Here is a 6,029-nt window from a genome sequence, read left to right on the forward strand (position 1 = left end):
TACATGCAATATGGGCTCCTGAGCTTATGATTGCAAGGAAGAAAATCATTAATGACGTTGTTGTTCTCTCTCCCTCCTTGGGTGAGCTGCAGCGGGTAGCTAGCAGCTCTTAAAATGGGAGATGTGAAGGAGACGTTTGGGGTAAAGCAGAGGTTCGTGGTCATACCAGATAGCAGCATGAGGTTGTGCCCTGGGTTTAAAAAGTTGCATAAGACAAGAATATAGGATCACCTTAATTGTCCTCAACAATGTTGGATACCACAAACTCTGTCATAGACGGTGCAATGTTGCTGAGAGTCTTCTATTCTACAGGAGTTGGGATATTCTTGTCCACTACTAAGTATGCTCTGCACCCTATATTTGCCACCTAGTCCTGCAAGAGGAAGGACAGAAAACAAGGGATTAAGAGGTGCTATATTTAGAGGATGGCAATTAAATATCCAGAGGTAAGTGAAGACAGCAAGAGGTAGATGGTACTCCAGCAGCATTGGTAGATTTATGTCTGTGGGGTAGAGTATTAAGTGTCAGAGAATGCTGATGGATGAGAGACGGTGGTATGGGGCACTGAACATGAGAGATTAATGGTGTTCTTGGTAAGAGATTTAATCTGAAATGCATTTGCTGATCTAGACTACACTGCATGGTTATTACTTTATACTTTATAAAGTTCCAAATGTTGATAACAAGTGGAACTTCAGCCTTTTGACTGCCAATTTCACTTAGAATGGGAAGACATCCCAGACTCAGATTTCAGCTTCTGACATCCTAAGAGCACCAAAGCTTATCTCATCTCACTTCAAAACTTTAACTACATATAGAATAGTCACTGTAGTCAAGGAGCAATTCATTGTGACAAGCTACTCAAGGCATTATTGAGGAGATGACACTCAACCTCACAGCATATCAAACAGCCTGAGTAAATGATGATGTAGTACCTCAAAGAACCATGGGAAAACAAACTTGTGGAAAAGCATCACATTGTGGCATGGCCATCAGACTTTCGGGTCCAGACTCCAGGAATTGACTGTCCTGGCTAACTACTCCACTTGCTGTCAGCCTTTTGGGTCACCTAATTCCCTATGGAACTGTAGTGTCTCTTATCCTAATAATCCCACCACAATAACATAGCTCATCAGTTATCTTTAGGAGCGTGCCAATGATTGCTGTCTGTCTGAAAAATAAGGTGCTACATAAATGCCCTGATCAGACTAACATTCACATTCTTCACTTTAATCTGCACGCTGTAAGTGCCACACCCATGACTTTAATTTTACTACACCTGTGTTGAATTCAGTTTTTTTCTGATCAAGTTGCTGTGCAGTTTGTCATAAAATCCTGCAGGAACACACGGCATACTTCCCTTCCTTGAGAAATGCTGAAATCTATGCTGTTCTTCTCTGCTGCCATTGATGTTGAGACAGCTATAGTTATCTTCAAGTCAGTTCTGAGGAAGGGTCTGAAGGAACATTAACTCTGAATTCTCTCCAAAGATGCTGCTCGACCTGCTGAGCTTTTAAAGCAATTCTGTTTTTATTCAAATCAGCAGTATTGTGCACCCATCACCAGCATCCTATCATAGAGTGAGCAGGCATGTATAACTGCAACTCCCTCAAGAACTCAGTTAGGAAAGTTTTAAAATGCTGTTTCTCATTTTGGTCCACACCCCACCCAATGTTCTAAGAGCAGAACAAATGAACCAAATGAGCGACTTGGGCTCAGAACATCGGTCAAGAGGGAATTGGACTTTGCCTCAAGTTAGCAACAAGAAAATCCCAGAGTTCCACAGACATGATAAGGAGTGACTCATTAGCAGGAAACAGTGCATCCAATGGCTCACTGGTATTAGAATTCTAAATAATACTTGATGTCCACTACTGAAGTATCATCCTCTTCTGGGTTCTTGTCACCAACATCCAGCCAAGATACAGGCTTCACAAATTGACACAACAGGGCTGAGTGGAGCTCAGAACCACACAATTACTCAACACACTTGAGGTCATGAAGAGTCACATGAGCATCCACCTTTTATCTATGGAGACCTCTATCCCACCTCACTAGTAGCTGTGGTACTTTTGTCTGCAAATGCAGACCCTCCTTACTTGAATTGGTGGAAGAAAGGATACAGAAGTGCCAACTGCTGCTGGGTGAGCAGAAGACTTTGAGCTGTGAAAGCTCTTCCTCAAATGTCCCATCTCCTGATGAGCATGGCACTGTCTGTCATCCAAGGAATTCAGCAGGTGGCCCCCTCATGGTTGAAAATAGAACCACCTTCTGTGAAGGACTCCTGGACTAAATTAATACTGCAGAGTAGGAGCAGTAAATATGCCAAGAACTGTCTCGCTTGGCACCGTTCCTCCTCGGCCAACAGAAGAGAAAGAGCTCACCCACGGTAAAGAATGTCTTGAGTGGCTCCACCAGCAGGTAAATCACACCAATCATGTGGCCATTTTCGAAGGCCATGGACATTGGGCAATCAGATTTCATAAATACACTCTTCCGTTCCAGTTTACAAGTTGACACAATGCTCGAGAGCTGACAACCTCCCAACATAACCTTCATACAGACCACTATGTTTGTTTCAGGGAGTGCATAGCTCTTTAATCCATGGCTTATGGTAATCAGCGATGAAAGGCAATAGGAAGCACCCACCCTTGCTTATGTACTGCTGGGCCACTCCACCACCTGATGTTGGAGCCGCTATGGGTCTCGAAGCCAGACCTACCCTTTCAGTTTTAAATTTAAAGTCATGTACAGGGGAGATTGATAAATACTGCAGGAATCTTCCATTCAAATTGTGGTTTTACAACAAAAGATGGGGAAAAGAGGGTTAAGTCAAAGAACAGGAGAAACAAAACAAAGCAGCCCACAGGCCTGTAGGTAAGTGCTTCTACTTCCAGGTATGTTCACTGCAGCAGCAGCAGTAACAGATGGTAGTTTATTAATGGAGGAGGGGACACGGGAGAAAAATGTTCTCTTCTTCCACAGGACAACTAGATGAAAGGGTAAGCTCAGCTCTATGTTCAATCATCCTATTTTTCCCCTCCCCAAAATTACAGTTATGGTCCAATAATAGATTTTAAACAATGCACCCATCTCCTGGTGATTTCTTCTTGCAATAGTCATTACATTGTTGTATGTTATTCCAATTTCTCCCTTGAAATATGTTGGTAACTTTATCTCTCCTTCTAATGTCAATAAACAGCCGTTCCAAACTTCCTCCTTTCTCTGCAAGAACTCAGTAGGACGGACCATGAAGTTCTTGAGCAAATCGACTTAAGAAGTGCTTGAGGTGCTGGAAATTTTTGCAAATTTGAACTTAGACAAATACCTAGGTCCAGATGAGTTGCATCCCAGGCTGTTGAGAGTGACGTGGCAGGAATTTCCAGAAGACATGACTCGAATTTTTAAATCTCTGGCCACAGAGGAAGTGCCAGAAGACAGCTATTGCGGTTCCACTTTATAAGAAGGTGGTACAGATATCAGTGGTAGGTAAACTATTGGAGAAAATTAATCTGCAACTAGAAAGGCAAGGTTTGATCAGACAGAGTTTGCATGGCTTTGTCAGAGGGAGATCATGCTTAAAAAAAATCTGGAGGAAGTTTTCAAAGAGATGATTAAGTGCTTGGATGAGTATAGGGCAGTTGTCGTAGTTAACGTGCAGCAAGATCTTTGACAAGCACCCACATGGGAAACCTATAATGAAGGTAAAAGTTCATGGTAACTGGGCAAGATGGGTCCAGAATTGTCTCGGTAACAGAAATCAGCGGATGATAGTACAAGGCTATTTGTGTAGCTAGAGACTGGTGTACAGTGGCGTACCACAAACATCAGTGCTGAGTCTCTTATTGTTTATGATAATATATTATGATAAATATTTAGATGATAATGTGGGAGGGATAAGTAAGCCTGCAGATGACAAAAATTGGCTGGGTGATTGACAGTGAGGATGAAGGTATTAAGTTACAGGAAGACATATATAGATTTGTTAGTTAAGCAGGTATAATTTAATCCTGATAAATGTGAGGTGATGCACTTTCTAAGTGGGAACAAGGCAAGGAGCACTCAATGAATACCAAGGCACTAGGAGGCTCCATAGAACAGACAGATGTTGGCGTGCTTGTCCACAGATCCTCGAAGGTGTGGCAGAATGGGCTAACAAATATTTAAGCCACAGATTACAAGCAGAACTTTGATTAGGCTACAGTTAGAATACTGTGTGCAGTTCTGGCTATCACACTGTGGGAAGGATGTGATTGCATCTGGAGGAGTTGCAAAGGTGATTTACCAGGATGTTGCCTGGTTGGAGACATTTCAGCTAGGATGAAAGGCTGGAAAAACTTGGGTTGCTTTCTTTGGAGACAAGAAGGGTGGGGGTTGAGGAGGCAGTTTGGAGTCCAGAGGGTAATGTGGCTCTGGGGAGGTTAGTTAAGGTGGATAACCTCATCACCTGTAAAAAGTACTTAGCTGAGCATTAACATTAAAAGGCCATGGGCTGTTGCAGGAAAGTGGGGCTAGTTTAGATAGAAGATGATATTGTTCGTATAGACATGATGGTCTGTATGATTCGTCAAGAAGTAATAACAAAAGCAGAAGCAAAAGAGAGTGGTTTTCTGACTAGCTTCTTCTCCTTTGCTTTCTGATGGTCTCCTAGCCTTGTCTGGTCATAGCTGAACATGTTTAATTAATCAGCCCAGGTAAATTTGGGCAAATAAAGTCTGGTGTTTTTATACAGAAATATTCAAAGAACATTGAGAGCTGTAGACAGGACTACAGATGCTGGAATCCAGAAACTGTCGGTGTGAGACTGGAAAAAGCACAGGACAGTCAACATCCAAGGAGCAGGAAAGTCAACGTTTCAGCCAAAACCCTTCGTCAGAATGTTTGAGCTGTCAGCAAATACTCTTCAGCTGGTGGTTGTGGGAAGTTTCTGTCCATATTCATAGAAACAGCACAGAATGAATCCTCCAATCCATACAGAAGGCATGACTATCAGCATGAGACAGACGACGGACAGTCTCCACAACAGATCTTAACAAGTGGTAGTTTATTGCATTATAGGAAAAAGGTACAAATTATTTTGGCTATTTGCTTACTGCTGGGAGATAGGTACGTTATCAGTGATCTTGAAATCATCTGATTTTCAACTCAAAAACTGTCTGCCATCAGATTAGGAGAAGCTTTATGCAACATCATGCATACACTCTTTCAGAACCATTGTACAATACAGATCACAATGTTTTTTCTTGAGAGGTACGGTCTGGGAACATGTCATGGTGGTTAGTGCTGCATGCTGAGATTTTTAAATTTTCGCCATCTTCATTATTCTATTATTGCTCCTATACAGACCTTTTCTCCCTCAAATCCTATTTCAAAATAAAATAAACATTAGAAAACTACAATGTGAAAACGAGAAAACTGAATTTTCTAAAACCCTCAAAATATGAAACAAACATTGGTTTTCCTAGATAAAGAGCCAAAGCATATTTTAAACATGACAAGTTAGATTCCTGACAAATTATTGTTAATAATTAATTTTTGTTTATTGTAGGCCAAATTCACAGACTAAGTATCTTTAGGCAGTAGGCATACAAGAAATAAAACACTCTGCATTTTCTTTCTCCAAGTATGTTGCTGCTTCTGAATCCTGACACTCTTAAGAAAACTTAGATTAACACTTCTCACAAGTACTGGTCATTAATGATCGTGACATCACAAGAACTATTACGACTGAACCCCCAAAAAGATGCACTTCCTTCAAAGTAACGAATGTCAGTTTGCTGCAACTTATTTGGTTAATGGTCATACCCTAGATATATTGATTCAAGCTGAGTACACTGCAATATTAGTTGGCTTCATAAATCTTTGTTCGTGTATCAGCGTAAACATACTGCCCCTTTCTGGGATGAGCTACACAAAGTCTAGAAAAGAAAAGTAAGAAAGTGGAGCCCTGAAATACATGTTTTTTTGGTGGAAAATCTACACTACTCTGGCAAAATCACCAAGGTTGGTTTAAAAAAATGTGAAGATGA

Source organism: Stegostoma tigrinum, chromosome 5 (genome assembly GCF_030684315.1).
Source record: "Stegostoma tigrinum isolate sSteTig4 chromosome 5, sSteTig4.hap1, whole genome shotgun sequence".
NCBI classification, from domain to species: Eukaryota; Metazoa; Chordata; class Chondrichthyes; order Orectolobiformes; family Stegostomatidae; genus Stegostoma; species Stegostoma tigrinum.